At 38.8% G+C, this 17239-nt stretch overlaps 1 pseudogene; it reads left to right on the top strand.

The window, feature by feature from the left end:
* Window positions 1-4440: 4440 nt before the first annotated feature.
* LOC147150481 (uncharacterized) lies at window positions 4441-15966 on the top strand (annotated as a pseudogene).
* The last annotated feature ends 1273 nt before the right edge of the window (window positions 15967-17239 follow it).

Genomic DNA, 17239 nt, shown 5'->3' with positions numbered 1-17239 from the left:
AATGCTTGTCATTTTCATTTTACAGCATGAGCCTCACACATGATGGTGTTAATGTTCTGAAAATATACACTAACTAAAAATATGTACTTTGGATGTTACTTTTTATCACAGAGCTACATTCCTGTGTATCATGCTTTTCATAGGAATATTAGTAACCATGGAAAAATATTGCTTTTACCAGAAAAAAGATCACAGAATCATCAAATTCAAGAGATGATTATTTAAACCACAAAAACACCGTTCTCATTTTGTCTGGGTTTCAGAAAGCTGTGCCTATTCAGGTCAGCAGAAGGTTCAGTTAATGTTCTGGTAATATTGACTCCGAAAAATAATAAAATGATGCTTAATTTGTATTTCCCCAAAAGGGTGGCTTACACATGACATCTGTGTTGCCTTGTCCTTTCAGTCCTTTCAAGCATTCTTTCAACCCCAGTCTCCACGCCACAAACACCAGTTCACTGTGCGCAAATACTGAGCCTCATGACAAACCTCTGTTCTGAGCATGTTGTACACTTGTAGTTAGAAATGGCTGTAAGTGCAAAACAACCTTCTTTTATTGCAATTTCCAATTTCTTTCGCAACTCGAAACAGTTACAATTCCGTTACATGTGTTATACAATGACGAACACAAAATCTGCATTTTTTTCCTTTATGTTCAACTAATTGATGTGACCAAAATGAATAATTTTCTGACAGTGAGTTTTGTTTCTCTTTGTAAAGGCAGATTAGTTGATACAGATAGCGATACTATGCGCCCTCGTGTGCGTAGAGGTGAGAGAGAGAGAGAGAGAGAGAAAGAGAGAGAGAGACAGAGAGATAGCGTTTGTCACCGCCTCTATAGCGTCTGTCTCATTCATTCCTTTTAGCAATGGAAAATAGAAAAACGCCCCAAATATTATTTGTTTGAATACATATTTACTTTCTATCCTGTTTATATATTTGTTCCTATTTGAATTGCTATCTTACGGCACATTTGATAAGCGCTCAAAAAAAAGTGAGAGACGTGTATTCGAGTTCGAGATGTGCCTATTTCGTTTTGCTTTGAACTGATCTATTTATTATTTATTTTCATGTTTTACCGGTTCACTTATTTATTCATTTGTCTATTCATTAATTATTTTTATTCATTTTATGGCTGTCCGATTATGGAAAAACATAATAATCAGGATTATTTTGATTCAGATTGAAATCATGATTACTAAAATTATTATTAATTGATTTCAAAACTGAGTATTTATTCAATTACTAAAACTCAAATAGTCAAAACTATCATCATAGTCTCATGTCCATTCATCCCTGCATGTTGAACACTTTATTCTTGAACACTGCATTATTTTTGTCAAGTAACAAATTACCTTGTAAATATCTGAAACTCAAGCACCTTCTTGCATTTTCATTCTGCTACAGCCACACCTTTGATGCCTTACATCTTTACACACATTGAAGCCTTGAATAAGTATTACTCTTATTTATCCATCATATTTATTTGATCTTATTTTATTTTCACAAGTCTTGATACTTGCTGGGGTAAAATGGGACCTAGGGTATTGTATTCCATGCCAAGTCATGTTGAAATATGTGTTGGTGCAACAACAAACAAAAAGTCATTCGATCTTTGTATCCTTGTATATTGAGGAAAGGTGAAATCCTGGAAAACTCACCCTGAATGAACAAGAAAATAAATTAGCAGAGATTTTGGGGACGGAGGACAACAGGTTTTTTTTTTTTTTTTTTATGGAAGTGGGTTTTCGTCCGTCCCTGTAATCGTCCCAGAACGGGTCAAGTACAGATTGACGTGTTGTGTTCTTTTAAAAAGAAAGGCCACTGTTCTCTTCTGCAATACCACGGAGCGGCCTTTCTTTTTCATGTGTGTTCCCTGCAGTAACATACTCACAGGCATAGTCTGCCCTCCTGTGGTTCAACACATGTAATACAATGGATTAGGCCACAGGACGCCCATTTCACTGACACTTCAAGTTCCAATTTAACAGTTCAATAGATTGGCAAATAAGTGATTCGACTATGTGACATGACATATGATAACACTATGTGAAATGACAAATGTTTGTGAGTGTAAAGCTGTTTGAGCAGCAAGCCGACACACTAGACTATAGATAGTGCACTTCATTTACCGCATTACTCAAATCGGTTCAGATAATGGACCTTTACTTTTCCGGATTGACGATTGACGGACTGGCGGACCTTTGACGTTTACTGACAGAAGCGCCGTTAAAATATATAATACAAAATATATGATATATAATATATATGATATATATATATATATATATATATATATATATATATATATATATATATATATATATATATATATACGTATTAATACACCCGAGTGTACCGTTACACCCCTAATATATATATATATATATATATATATATATATATATATATATATATATATATATATATATATAATATATATATAATATATATATAGAGATATATATATATCATATATATTATATATACATATATATATTCGGAATGAAACCCAATGCACTTACATTACACTCGGGTGTACTAATACGTTTCGGTATGGCATGTTCGGTTCGGTCATTGTTTTAATACGCTCGGTTTAATATGTTCGGTTCGGTCGACTTGCGTTCGGTTCGGTCCACTTATTAGAGCGAGCTTACGCACGGACGCTGACTGTTGAGTGCGGGAGGCGAGAGTGACGGCACAGCAGTGAGAGCAAGAGCTCTTTCAAAAAGTGTATATATGTACTGTAATGACAACTTGGGTTTAACTTGAATACTTAGATGTGTCATAGGCTGTTGCTGTTGAGTGTTTAAAGAGTTCAGTGTCTTAATAATTTACCAAATTAAGGGACCTTTATTGTTAGTGTATTTTTTATTCTGGTGTAATTTCTTAGAATATCACCCGAATGGTTCGCTTTTATGTATTTATTTTTTAAAATGTACCATTTACTTGTCATCTTTTCAAAATGAACATATATTTTTTTTAAATATCTGTTTTTTTGTACCAAAAATATACCGAACTGAAGTTTCAAAAAAAACGAACCGAACCGAAATGTGATTTAGCGTAACGTTACACCAACGTATATATATATATATATATATATATATATATATATATATATATATATATATATATATATATATATATATATATATATATATACGTTACACCAACACATATATATATATATATATATATATATATATATATATATATATATATATATATATATATATATATATATATATATATATATATATATATATAATATATATATAAAATATATATATTATATAGTAATCACGATTAATCGCATTTTTCAACTACATTTTTACGAAGCTTTGAACCGTTATTTACTTGAGTAAAATCTAGGAATTAATGTGGAAAAAAGTATATTTCAATTCAAAGACTGTTCTAATAGCTTTCTTTGATCCTTGAATACGAATATTTTCCTGTAAAATACAACAGTTGAACGATACACCAAAGATGTACAACAAATATGGTATTTGAATTTGGCTGTGCAAAGTCTGCAAATTATTTTGGATTTTTCCAATGAGCCGTCAAGTAACTTTTTAAGCAAAACTACGTAAAAGTCTGTATTTGCGATTAATCGCAATTCATCTTTTGACTATATATATATATATATATATATATATATATATATATATATATATATATATATATATATATAAACTAATAAACTAATATATATATATATATATATATATATATATTAGTTTATAATTTTTTTTACCGTTTGGGAGCTGAAAGAGCTGGTTCTTTTGACCCGAGTCAAAAGAGCAGGTTCTCCGAAAAGAGCCGGAATTCCCATCACAAGTACTTTCACGTCGGGAATTTAGAACAGCACCACGCCGTTCTGCACATTGTTTTTTCTTCGATAATAATGTTTGAAAGACCAATAGAATTCAAAATCAAAATCATGATTAAATTTTGAGTAATCGTCCAGCCCTAATGCTTCTGCTAATCACAACCAAGTAGTGTACTCCATATTGCCTTAATGGCTTCAGATTCAATAATCACTTACTGAATATCAACGATGACAATTACACGCATAGGAAGTCCTAACAATGACTTTATTATTATTTGATTAATCAGTTGTTATACACAGCTCTAGTGTACAACAATGGCAAACAGTGAATTAGTACAGCAGCATGATTGATATTCAAAGTAAGGATTGTCAGTATACAGAAAGCCATAGTGCAGCTTTCCTCCTCTCAATGCATATACAGGCCTATGTCAGGGTTTTTCCTCGCCACTAATTTGTGTATATCACCATAGCTCTCTTCATCTGTTAGACACAGAGTGCCGGCACTTTTACCTGCTGCATGTGTACTGGTTGATGGAAAACAAAAAAGCATTTTTTTTTTATTATCTGCGAGTAAACAGATAGAACTAAGTGGAGTCATGCTGTGTTGAGCCATGGGGCACAAATAAAGCGTTTATGGTTCAAATTAGTGTATGGCACTGAGCAACTACATATTATATCACATAGAGCCATTTCAATTATTTTACAGCTGTGCAACCCTTGCTACATTTGAGCACAGTTGCATCCCCAGAAACAATTTTCTCCACACTCCATTTGCACTATAAGCACCTATTTGTAGACTTAAAAAAGAAGAAAAAAAAAAGTTGCTTTTTTTTTCTTCCACAGTTTTGCCTGCCAGTTGCAAAGCAAAGCTCCGCACAATGTAGCAGTGCAATGCATGTGTGCAGTGATGTGTGTGGGCAAGTGTGTGGGGGTGTGTTTGCGTGTGTGTCATCAGATCCAGCCAGGAACGGAATTGTTGTTGGGTGGTGAAACTGATGGAAGAAATGATGCAGAGAGAGACTTGATGCACAGAACATCTCTGTAGGACTGCAAAGAAGTAATTGGATACGACACAGTGTTGATTGTAGTTACAAGGAGACATTTGGCTGGAATCAGTGTCCATGAAATAAAGACCACAAATAAATCAGGCTTTGCTGCCCATAATAAGACTGTGTAAACATCTGGCCACTCCTGTCTGACTTTAGTGAGAACAACTAAATTCTGCTACGTTACAAGCTTGTGCTAATGCTGCAATTTCATATTCTTTTGTACGGTTAATGGAATTGCTGTAAAGGGAGGTAATATCCTTTCACGTATCATCATAATCACACGTTCAGCAAAATTAATGTGTCACAAAATGGCTCAATGATAAGACCCATTAGTATGTATAGACAACGAAGAATTGCTCTAGTCAGCTGAAATTCTTTAAAACATTTCCGTGAAAATGACTACCGGTAATTGGAGACTGAATCATATCTGGAAAACATGAAATTACCCACAATTAAATGAAAACACTGAATTAGAATGAAAAGCTGAGGCCCATTCGTGTCATTTGTCGAAGGAATTATCCTCTCCCATTCCGCTAATCCTTTATTGTCTCTGGTTCAAGGGTTCTTTCCTGTGCGGGGATTGATGAGACAGTACAAAGGATACACTAAAATCTCCTGCAGCGTCTCTCACCAAAAACCAAGCTTGTATTATTAACTCCTTGTTTTGATAACATGCCGATTCAAACAAAGAATCTCTCGAATAATTATGGGATGCAACTATATTGAACAGTTTCAGCTAGAGCAAAATTTGCTTTGGTTGCTTATTGGTTGCAGTAGATTTCAAATCATGATACAATAAAACTAAATGTAAGATGTAACCATATACACAGAAAGTCAAACCCGAAATGGTTTACATTCATTTGCCGCTTTATTCGGCAGTCCAACATAAAACATACAGTTCAGCTGTTTTTAAAATTTCATGAAGATCATAGAGTATTTTTTTTTGTGTGTCTTTTCAAAACTACAGGAAAGTTCAAAAGTACAGTATACTTTCCACACGTTTTTTTTCCTTGCTAGATTTAGCCTGTTTTAAGGGGACGGTCTGGTCTCATGCAAATGAGCCACTGCCCACCCCGCCTCATTTACTGGGGACCCAATGCCTGAGTAGGTCTAGGATGGCTGGGGATGTAGCTATAGTTGGTTGTGACAAGGCTAACAGCAGCCGAAAGTGTGTGAAAAAAAAAAAAAAAGCCCCATAATGACAAATGAAACTCATTCATTTATTTTGACTACTGGAGGCAGCGCTTCGTCACTAAACCACCGAATTACACTTCGCAATTAGTGTAGCGGATCAGTGGCCCATTTAGTGGACTCATCGGCAAAAAAATGCTCCATGCTTTTCAATTATCTGCGATTATTAGGCTAGAAATAACACATTTAAGTGGCTAAATATTTTCAATTTCTAGCCAACTAACTATTTCAAACTACTTTTTCAGATTACCCAGTGGAACAATTAAGGGATCCAGAAATGGCTGTGCCCAACCCACAGATTACGGAGGAAAGACAATTAGATGACAAGACAGATGAAGAGGAAAGACAAATGAAGGAACCTCATGAACTCTCACTTGGTCCTAACAGCTAAAATAGCTAAAACAGCCAATATTGTTTTGACATCAAATGTCCACAACGTCAGCACCGACCTTGCCTTGACTGCAGTTGACACTCTGGACAAAGTTGAACTCTAGAGACAGACCGAGAACCTTAGGTGACCCAACTCTCCCTGTCCATCGCAGATCTCGCCTGGCTTCACTGTCAGAGCAGCCGAGTAAAACAACTCTCTGTCCACCCACACCCATGCAAACATACAGACAGGCAGGAGAGTCTCGCAGAGGTTGCAAAGCCCTCTGCAGAAGCAGTGGTTTCCATGGCAACATCACATTCTGATGCCGTGGCTGTTAGAGTAGCAAATGCGACAGTTGAAGCTTCCACTTGGTGCCCAGAGGTGAGAGAGAGGCGTTACAGGTGTTCCGGCTGTGGGAAGAAGTTCTAGCAGATTGCCCACTTAAAGGGGAAGTCAATTCAACATATTTTTTCCAAGAATATGTTCTATGCAAGCCCACTAGTTGAAACAGTGCATTCTGATAGATATTGCGTTTGTGGAATAAGTGTTAATCCACTCGTTTTTAGCCATCCCTGGGGGCGGCCAATTTGTTTTCTGTCGACTGAAAATGACATCATAACTGCTTGCAACGACCAATCACGGCTCAGACTCAGAAAACAGGTCAGCCGTGATTGGTCGTTGTGAGCAGTTGTGATGTCATTTTTAGTCGTCAGAAGTCAAAATGGCCGCCCCCAAAGAGAGCTAAAAATGAATGCATTTTGCTGCTTAATTTATATTCCACAAAGGCAAAATCAGAATGCCGTGTTTCAACTAGTGGGCCTGCTGGGAATATATTCTTGAAAAAAATATGTTTGGGTTGACTTCCGCTTTAAGAGAACGTCAGTTTAGTCACACAGAGACGAAGCCCTTCACCTGTCCGGACTGTGGCCAAAACTGTACCTCTGCTGAGGCCTTTGAGGGCCACCGGGTAGGATTCAGATTAATGCATCTTTTAGAAGCTCATTAACTCATTCACTGCCATTGATGAATATACTTGTCTTTTCACAGTGTCGCCATTCAATAAACCGATGTACAATATTCATTCAATTCAGATGAGAATGACATTTCCACCAGATGTGTTTCAAAGTAATGCTAAATTCAAACACCACAGAAAACACATCTGAAGTTGAAATCACATCAATACAAACTTCCATAGCTGGGCAGTCCGTCCCAGGGCCAGACCGGTCGGACCCTCCGGCCCGGCCGGATGCCCATTTTTGGGGCGGGGTGTTGTGGCTGACAAATTTTAAAAAAGGGCTGGACTAAGCATGGCCGGAAGTGGATTTTAGTCCGGCCCACCAATCGGCCCACATGCGCTGGACGTGGCCGCGAGGCGGCTAAATTTCATTTCAGCCTACTCGGTGAAAGGCTTCTTTTTAGGCTTCTTTCAACTAACGCGTCGGCGCGAGTGACAACTGTCGCATTGATTCACATGACCAAAGCAATGTGCTGTTGGCGACAGGTCTGCAACACATGCCACGCACACATCAGGAATTGTTGCTGCGCTGATCGGTCTATTATGTCACATGTTGCGATGGCATACAGTTTGCCCCAGAGGAGAGTACGCGCCACACAGCTTGTTGCTGCTGCAAAGCAAGCTAGTTTGGCAGTGGCGCGGGTGTTATGTCACGTATGTGTGTGTAAAGAAGCTACTCAACCACGTTCCCCCTTAGCCGCCACCTTCCAGATCGTTTTCGCAATAAAATTAAATGCATCTTCTAGTTATCTCGATCCCTTTATGGTTGTGGCAGGCATGATATCCATGATATGGGTGATAATTTTTATGAATAAGGGCAGGGGTCGAGGCCGGAAGGGTACCCAGGTCAAGGGTGGAGGGTTGCAGCCGGACCTGCAAAAAAGGGTCAAGTGCCTAGCTCTGAAAACTTCTTAATAGCATTGCCTTATCTACACACATTTGCAGTATTATCTATTCTGGACTTTTAGTTGTTGTTGTTTTTTCCACACTTGGTCATCATGCGGAGTAGAAATATAGTTTAAAAAAAACTGTTGTGGATGAAATAATGCATTGACTGGCCCAAACATCAGGCACATCAACAGTATTTTATGACATTCTACAAGGTGTGCCAGAAAGGTTTCAGGACTGGTGTCACAAAAGATATACTGTATTTCAAATCCAAACTACACCTCTTCAAAGTAATCAGCCTGAACTTTAGCGCACTTTTCCATCTTTTTCTTCCACACTTTAATGCCCCCGTGGAAGGATTCTTCCTTATAACACCTCAGCTCCATCATCACGGCCATCTTGGTGGCATCCAGATCTTCATAACAGCTGCCCTTGATGACCCCGTTGAGAAAAAGTGGTAAGGAGGTTGTGCCAGTACGGCAATGTTCTTTTTGGCCGGGAACTGTCAGATGCTCAAGGGAATTGTGAGCAGGTGTGCTTTCATGGTGAAGAAGCCACAACTCTTGGCTGTTCATGTGCACTGAACAAAGCAAACGCCGCCAGATTTCTTTGGATATGTGTTGGTTGAACGTCTGTTGAACGTCTGCCCCACATCAAAGGGGAAAACTCGTAGTTTGTGTTTGACTCACTCCGTTTTTCATGTCAATCCTGAAACTTATCTTACACACCTAGTACATTTGTTATAAAAAAAAAAGTCATAGCTTTGTAAGGATAATGGATTATTCTCATTTTTTTGGGACACTGTTGTAAAGAGGTTTTTTTTTTGCAATTTAGTTTGCAATGGTGTATGACTAGTTACCCTAAAAAGGACAGTTTAACAAACGTGAAGTTAAATTAGATATTTATCTAGCTCAATCTAGAAATACATCAATACACAGGTCTAATTCAATCAAAATAAATGAAATAAGTATTAAAATATTTAAGCATTAAATTGTGAATTTTTTGTTTTGTTTTGGGACGTTTGCAAAATATGCTGCTCAAAATAAAAACACCGTTATGGCAATGTAACTGCAACATTCAGTTCCACTTATAGTATACAGTGATCTCTCGCTACTTCGCGCTTCAACTTTCGCGCCCTCGGTGCATCCTGGATTTTTCAGAAGCATTCATGAGTTAAAAATGAAACAACACAGCCATATCGGCAGCTATTGTAAGAGGCATTGTGTCAAAGATATGAGTTGACTCTGAGGCTTTGTACATACACGCAGGCACCCATAAAAGGCGGTGACTGGTTCCCAGCGCAAGCTCGACCAACGAGGGCACAAGTGGATTTATTTTTTCCACTGTGACTGGGTGCGCATCATCGCAGCCTCTCGTCCACTATTCAAATGTGCCGTTGATTTAATCAGCCAAGCCGGATACTTTCTCCTCCGTTTCTGTAATATGTGTTTGCTCTAATAAAGTTTTGTAAAAATCGGATAGTACAGTACAACAGCTGTGTTTATATGTCATGAGCGCAGTGCAGCGCGCTCCCGGCCGGCCAACGGCATTAGACATCGCCAAATAAAGTGTGAAAGTGTTTGTTAGTTTTGTCTGAGGTTGCCTTAAAACATCTTACCTTAACTACAATCCCGAGTTGCATTTTATCCAAAGGACTTTATTGATGTTATTGTGCAGAGATAAAGTTAATGCATGATTACCCTCTGATGGCCATGCAAAGAAGAAGAAGAGGAAGAAGCAGCCGTTTTTACTTTCATTTTTCACGATGACGACAAGCGTTTTAAAGTGCGGGATTGGATAAATTACACTAGGGCATTCTAGTTAAGGTAAGTCAATTTTATGAAATGAAAACTTTAAGGTCGTTTTTAGCGTTCCGTCGTGATCGTCAGCTGCCGTGGTTGAAGCTGAATTCTGATCACAGCCTGCAGCTTGGTATTTATTATTCATTTTGCATTTTTAAAATTAAATTGATTGTTTAACAAGTATTTAGAAGTGTGGGAACCATGTCGGCGTTTGCAACAGCGTAACAGAGGCGCAAATCCCCCCAAAATAAAACTGTACAATAAATATCATAAAAAATAATAATAATAATCATAATAATAATAATAAGTCCGACGGTACTTCACGGCTTTTCAACTATCGCGCGGGGTTCTGTCCCCCCATTAACTGCGATGAATGAGGGATCACTGTATCAAACCATTTTTCTTTCCTCGACATTCCTTCGTGATTCCTGCCTCGTTCTATGTTTGGATAAACATAAAAATGGCTCTCTAACATGATTGATCACAAGATTTTTGATACAGATTTGGCATTAGATCTATATTATATTGTGCGTGTTTAACTTAAGATGTTGGCTGTTCGTGTGTGCACTGTATGTACTACTGCCATTAGTAACAGTGTAATCTCTACAGTTGAGCCACCATGAGGAGTGTCCGTCTTCCTGTCCTCACTGCGATGAGACCTATGGCCTGAAGCAGGACCTGCATGAGCACTTGCCCATGCATCCAGGAGAGAAGTCACATGTCTGTGAGCACTGCGGAAAGGCATTTGGACATCGCTCCTCGCTGCGAAACTACCACCTCCTTCACTGCAGCAGATTCATTTACCCACAGCCTCCCAAGGTGTTTTTATGATGACATTTTCAAAAGAGCACTTCCTCAATATTACAAGCTCATTACTAGTTTTTCCTCAGTAAAATAATATTGAACTCTGGACTTCTCATCTCAAATGTTTACATCTTTCATGTGTTGTACCATCTCAAGATTAACTGTCATGGAGTCAGACTGTCGTGTACTTTCAAAACAAAAATTATATGAAGAGGAAAAAGATCTATATTTGGGATTTCTCTCTCAGTTGCAGTGTACCCTCTGCCCCAAGCTGCTGGCAAACTTTGGTTCTCTGAGGAATCACATGAAGCTTCACGGATAGAAATCTCACATCTGTCAGCACTGTGGAAAAAGTTTCAATCAAATAGGGAACACTGAAAGCCAGTATTGACTCAAGGAGCTTCAATATGCGGATCAACAAAAGTGTCCTAAAAGTAATGGATAACTAAATGATATATTTGAACCGTAGCTGTCATGGTGTGGCTGTGAGTTTGGTTTTTGACTAGTTTCATGCTTTTCCTTGTGTTTCTTTATCTGTCTTGTTGGGTTAGTGGGTCTACCTGTGGTTGTCATCGCAGTCCATAGTGTTAGCCAATCAGCTCCCTCCAACCCTTTGTGTCTTGTCCAGGTGTTCCTCTTGTCTTGTCAATTTTTCGTTTAGTCCTTGTCAGTTTGTTGTATTTTGTCAGGTCAAAGTCAAGTGTTTTTTTTTTTAGTTTCATCTGATCCTTGTTGTCTTCCTCTTTAGTAGTATCCCAGTACCTTGTTTCCCTTTTTGTTTTCTTTAGATTAAATACTTTTTTTTTTACACTCGATTTTTGGGACCTGCCCTCCCTACTTTTGGGTCCTCCTCCACGCCAACTCCTGACAATAGCATTGTCGGGCCATGGTAGAACATCAACTGTTCGTCTTTAATTTTATGAATGACCCGTTTCAAACCCTCGGCCCCCTCGCCCACCCAGCGTTGTTTATCTCGCTAAGTCAGCTGCGGATGTTTCTTGCTGCACATCTGAATGGAAAGGGCACAACTGGATAGCATGTTAGCTGCAGAAACATTTATGCTGTGTAAGCATAAAACAACAATTCTTCACTAAGAAGGCGTTACTGATATTTTATGCCTCACACATTTGCATTCAAGGCCATCCAAAAATATGGTAGATGAGTTTATAATTATCCAAACCTTGATAATAAAAGAAAAGGGCGTCAATTTTATAACACATTTAGATTTGATCAAAGCTTGAGAAATGTGACAGCCCTCATCAGAACATATTGGCATCCGTGGTCGACCGGCGGCTGAACCGTAGCGTGTTTGAGGCCCCGCTACTCAGAAGCCCTTTCCCCTATCTTAGTTGCATGTGATAGACTGTGAGAAAACTCAGCCAAACCTTAATACGTTGAAAGAATTGGTCTAAATCCCGTGCCGAACTAAGTTTCAGGCAAAGTACGGTGCCGTGGCCACCCGGAAAAACGTGTAAATATAACATTAGGTTTCTGGTGAGCACCCCATTTTTATTTTGGGTTTTGAGCTGCCAAATTTGGGGAAACTCTGCTCTAATACAACATAGAGCTTTTGCTTCTGTAAACAGGAAGGAATAAGCAAGATTTCTTATTTTTGTGCAATATTCCTGAATAACACAAATATGAATACAGTATGACCATCAACGCTTTGTGTTACAAATATCTCCTAAACTGTTAAAAAAGGGTGGTCAAACAATTTTTTGTCACGGGCCGCTTTGTAGTTTTGGCTTCCCTCATTGGGCTGTTATTATGGTGAAACCAAATAAATGTTTAATTGTCTTGCCATACATATACACAACACATTGATGTCTCACTCGTTTACAGAGATGGGCATTCCGTCCCAGGGACGGAACGGTCCAACGTACACCCATTTTGTGGACGGACCTACAGACGGAGGATGAGAAGTCTTTTAAAAAGGGTGGACTAAGCATGGACGGAAGTGGGTTTTCGTCCGTCCCTCTAGTATTGTCGAGTATTGCATTTTAAAGAAATCTTAAATATTATCGGGATATCCCCTAGTGGGCTCTGGTCAGGTGACCAACATGCGTGAAGTTGACAGCATTTAGCTGCTATCTTGGTTATAAACAATTTAATCCACTCACGATGCTCCCAGCCGGTAAGTGGAATTGCATAGGAAATTAGTCAGCTAATGAGCTTTAAATAATATTGATGAGTGCACGGAAACGCTTTAAAAGGACAAGGACGGACGGGGTTGGAGGACGGTTATTTCTATGAATAAGGACGGAGGGACGAGGACGGAATGGTACCCAGGTCGCGGACGGAGGACGAACCAGCAAAAAAGGGTCAAGTGCCCATATCTGCTAGTCAGAAGTCAAAGATAATAGTTTGTGAATTATACTTTAAAAAGTGTAACAAAAAATATTGCAAAATATCTGCATTATTTATTACACATGACAATTTGAAATTATGGTCCAGATTTTGGCAAGGGTCATGGACGTTTCCGACACAGTATTTGTTTTCGCAGGCCACACTTGATGTGGGGGGCCAGGTATGGCCCCCGGGCCTTGAGTTTGATACCTGTGGGTAAGGAGATCTGAAATGGGAAAAACAATAGAGTAATAATGAAATTAAATGTTTTCTTCACACGATGGTCCGCATGAAAATGAAACCTGATATACTGTGTTGTTCACAAAACCAAACATTAGCTCCCAGATCATCTACAAAGAACTGTAATAAGTGCTGCACAAACAAGGAAAAGAAAAGCAAAGCAAAATGAAGCACAAGAGGCAGACTTTTCTTTGCTTTCAAATATTTTTGCCAGCACTACTTTGCCAACTGAAAGAGACAGCATTATCAAAATTATCAAAAGTATTGTGTATTTTATTTTTTTTTAACTTTTCTTTCTGCCTTGTTTTGAATGCTTGGATTACAAATGTGGAGAGAATGTGGCTATCAAAACATTTCTGCACTGCCCTGCTTGTCAAGAGACAATCAACTACATTTTTGAGGAAGTATTCGACCCCCCTTGAACTTTTTGACCTTTCACCACATTTCAGACATCCAACATAAAGATATAAAAAAAAATTTGTGTGTGTGAAGAATCAACACCAAGTGGGATACAATCATGAAGTGGAACGAAATTCATACGATATTTTAAACCTTTTTTTTTAACAAATAAAAAAATGAAAAGTGGGGTGTGGAAAATTATTCGGCTGCCCTAAATTAATACTTTGTAGAAACACCTTTTGCTGCCATTACAGCTGCAAGTCTTTGGGGTTAAGTCTCTATCAGTTTTGCATATCTAGAGACTGAAATGTTTGCCAATTCTTCCTTGCAAAACAGCTCCAGCTCAGTTAGGTTAGAGACGGAGGGTTTGTGAACAGCAGTTTTCAGATCTTTCGGCAGATTCTCAATTGGATTGAGGTCTGGACTTTGACTTGGCCATTCTAATACCTGGAAATGCTTAATTTTGAACCATTCCATTGTAGATTTCCCTTTATGTTTTGGGTCATTGTCTTGTTTGAATGCAAACATTTGTCCCAGTCTCAGGTCTTTTGTGGACTCCAACATGTTTTCTTCCAAAATGGCCCTGTTGTTGGCTCCACCCATCTTCCCATCAAGTCTAACTATTTTCCCTGTCCCTGCTGAAGAAAAGCAGCCCCAGACCATGATGCTGCCACCACCATGTTTGACAAAGGGCATGGTGTTTTTAGGGTGTTGTGCAATGTTACTTTTACGACAAACATATGCATTTAGCCCAAATAGTTCCACTTTGGTCTCATCTTGCAAGAGCACCTTCTTCTACGTGCTTGCTGTGGCTCCCAGGTGGCTTAGCAAACTTCAAATGGGATGTTTTATGTTTGTCTTTGAGAAATGGTTTTCTTCTCGTCAATCTTCCAATAAAGGCCAGATTTGTGACGTGTGCGACAAATACAGGTAGTTACTAATAGTTAGACTAATAGTACCATGGACATATTCCACACCTCAGCTGTGGAACTCTGCAGTTCATCCTGAGGGATCATGGGCTCCTTGGCTGAATCTCTGATCTTGGTAGGCTTGCAGTGGTCTCATACTCTTTCCATTTCAATATGACTGCTTGAACTGATTGCTTTGAGACTACCACAGAGCAGGTGCATTTATACGTACTCAAATTGATTACACTCAGGAGGACTCTGTCATCAGTCATTTCGGTCAATTTGATCATTCAGATATTCTCAGGGAACTTCTGGAGTGAGTTGGTTGCACTAAAAGTAAAGGGGCTAAATAATATTGCATGTCCCACTTTTCTTTTTTTATTTCTAAGAGCTGTTTAAAATATCGTATGAGTGCAAATAATACATGGATGGATAAATTTCAGCCCATTTCACAACTGTGTCCCACTTGGTGTTGATTCTTCACAAAAAGTTCAATTTAATGTCTTTGTTTGAAGCCTGGAATGTGGCAAAAGGTTCAAATAGGCTAAATACTTTGACAAGCCACTGTATTTGACTATACTAATGGCAGCGCAAGGCAGTTGATTAAAAAGCAACCAAACAAGATAACAGGTTAAAAATGGCAACTTTACATACCATGTACCGACTGAAACATATACTTTACTTCATGTACTTTACTAGGCTACACTATGGCCACAGAGCTGAGGAGACACATCAAATCTTCATATGTGACAGAAAAGCCCCACAGCTGCCTCTGCGGCACTGCTTACACTCTGGGACAAAGTATATTGAGGCATCAAGTGCAGCACCATTCACAGGAGGAGCTCAAGGAAGGACTCAGGCAGAAGGCTAAACCAGCTACGCAAGAATTGGCAGCAGCAAACTCGCCACACAGAGCCAGTCAAAGGCAGACCCAAGAAATGGGCCGGGGATGACACAGTACAGGGGAGAGAACGAGGAAAGGGAGAAGAAAATGGCACAGGAAATATTTTAAGGAGATCAGAGACTACAGCTGGGGCAGATGAAAAAGTGACACCCAGCACACTGTTGTATTTGTTCACGCTGGCGAGAGCGAGGGAAAAAGTACTTAGACTTTCACAGAGGTAGAAGTACTTAAAACTCATTCACTGTCAATTACATGTACCGTATTTATGTATTTTAAGACAATCAATCCTATTTGTGTCATTTGATATCCGCGTGTGTTAATGTGGGTGTGTGTATGCGGGGGTGGTGGTGGCGGGGGCACATCTACTATGTGTTGGTCTATGCCCGTCACATCTGTTTTTGTGTAATCCTGCTGTCCTACAAATGGAAATTGGTTGGTTGGAAATTGCATGTGGAATGCATTATAGCTTTTCTTTCAGTTACACGGCCATCTAAGACATTTAAAAATATCTGCATCTTAATGGTTAGAGTAATTGCATTGTTTTGAAGTCTGTTATTGAGCTGTACAGTGCTGTTAAACCGGATTCAGGCTGATTTGGCCCATTCTCGGAGGTTACCACTTTGCTTTTCTTATTATGGAATTGAATTGAATTATGTAAATTACTGCAAATCTCAGTCTAGGTTTAGCAAGTGGAATATATTATATGCTATGTACTGTATATGTATAACCCTAAACCCAATCAAGCAGAGATAACTGTTGGCATGCCCAGAGTCATTTGTGGGGCCCATGGTAGTTGTTGTTGGACAATGTTGGGTACATAAGTTGATGACATATGTTGATGACATCCATGCTCCTCACCCAATTATATAATTATATAATTGGGTGAGGAGCATGGATGTCATCAACTTATGTACCCCACATTGTCCAACAACAACTACCATGGGCCCCACACAAGGCATTTCAATCAAAGATTTTAGTGAAATGACGTTAAAAGGGGAGAATACTGTATAAAGTTGTATTATTGCGGAAGGCTGTGATGTTTGTTTGGAGACTGAATATCTAAGTACCAATGATATGCTTGGAGCACCCTCTTATTGAATAAAAGGTATGCAGTCCTGAGAACCTTACCTAACAGTGTTGATAGTGTTTCTCTGCTCTATTACCTCTTCATACCCACGGGTTAGGCTTATGTATTCTATAGTAGGCTGTGATAGACATTTGATATTTGCATAGGCCCGAGATCCTCTTAGAGAGTCTTTATTATCCCCTCAACAAACCTTAAGGTAGAGTGTGATAATGGTTAAATCAAACAAGGTGCTCCCAAAACCCAGAGAGCTCATTTGTTTAAGCTGCTCTCTAATCACATGAAGCGTTGTGTAATTACCTGCCCCCCTTCAATAAAAACATTACAATCAGCTTTATTGGCCACATAAGTGATTTGGTGTTCAGAAGTTAGTGTCTTTCAAAGTTCACAACAGTATCTACATTCTACGA

Source organism: Filicampus tigris, chromosome 3 (assembly GCF_054856515.1).
Source record: "Filicampus tigris isolate MCC_2025a chromosome 3, RoL_Ftig_1.0, whole genome shotgun sequence".
NCBI lineage: Eukaryota > Metazoa > Chordata > Actinopteri > Syngnathiformes > Syngnathidae > Filicampus > Filicampus tigris.
The sequence above is the reverse complement of the archived record's forward strand: the minus strand, read 5'-3'. Positions and strand labels throughout refer to the sequence as shown.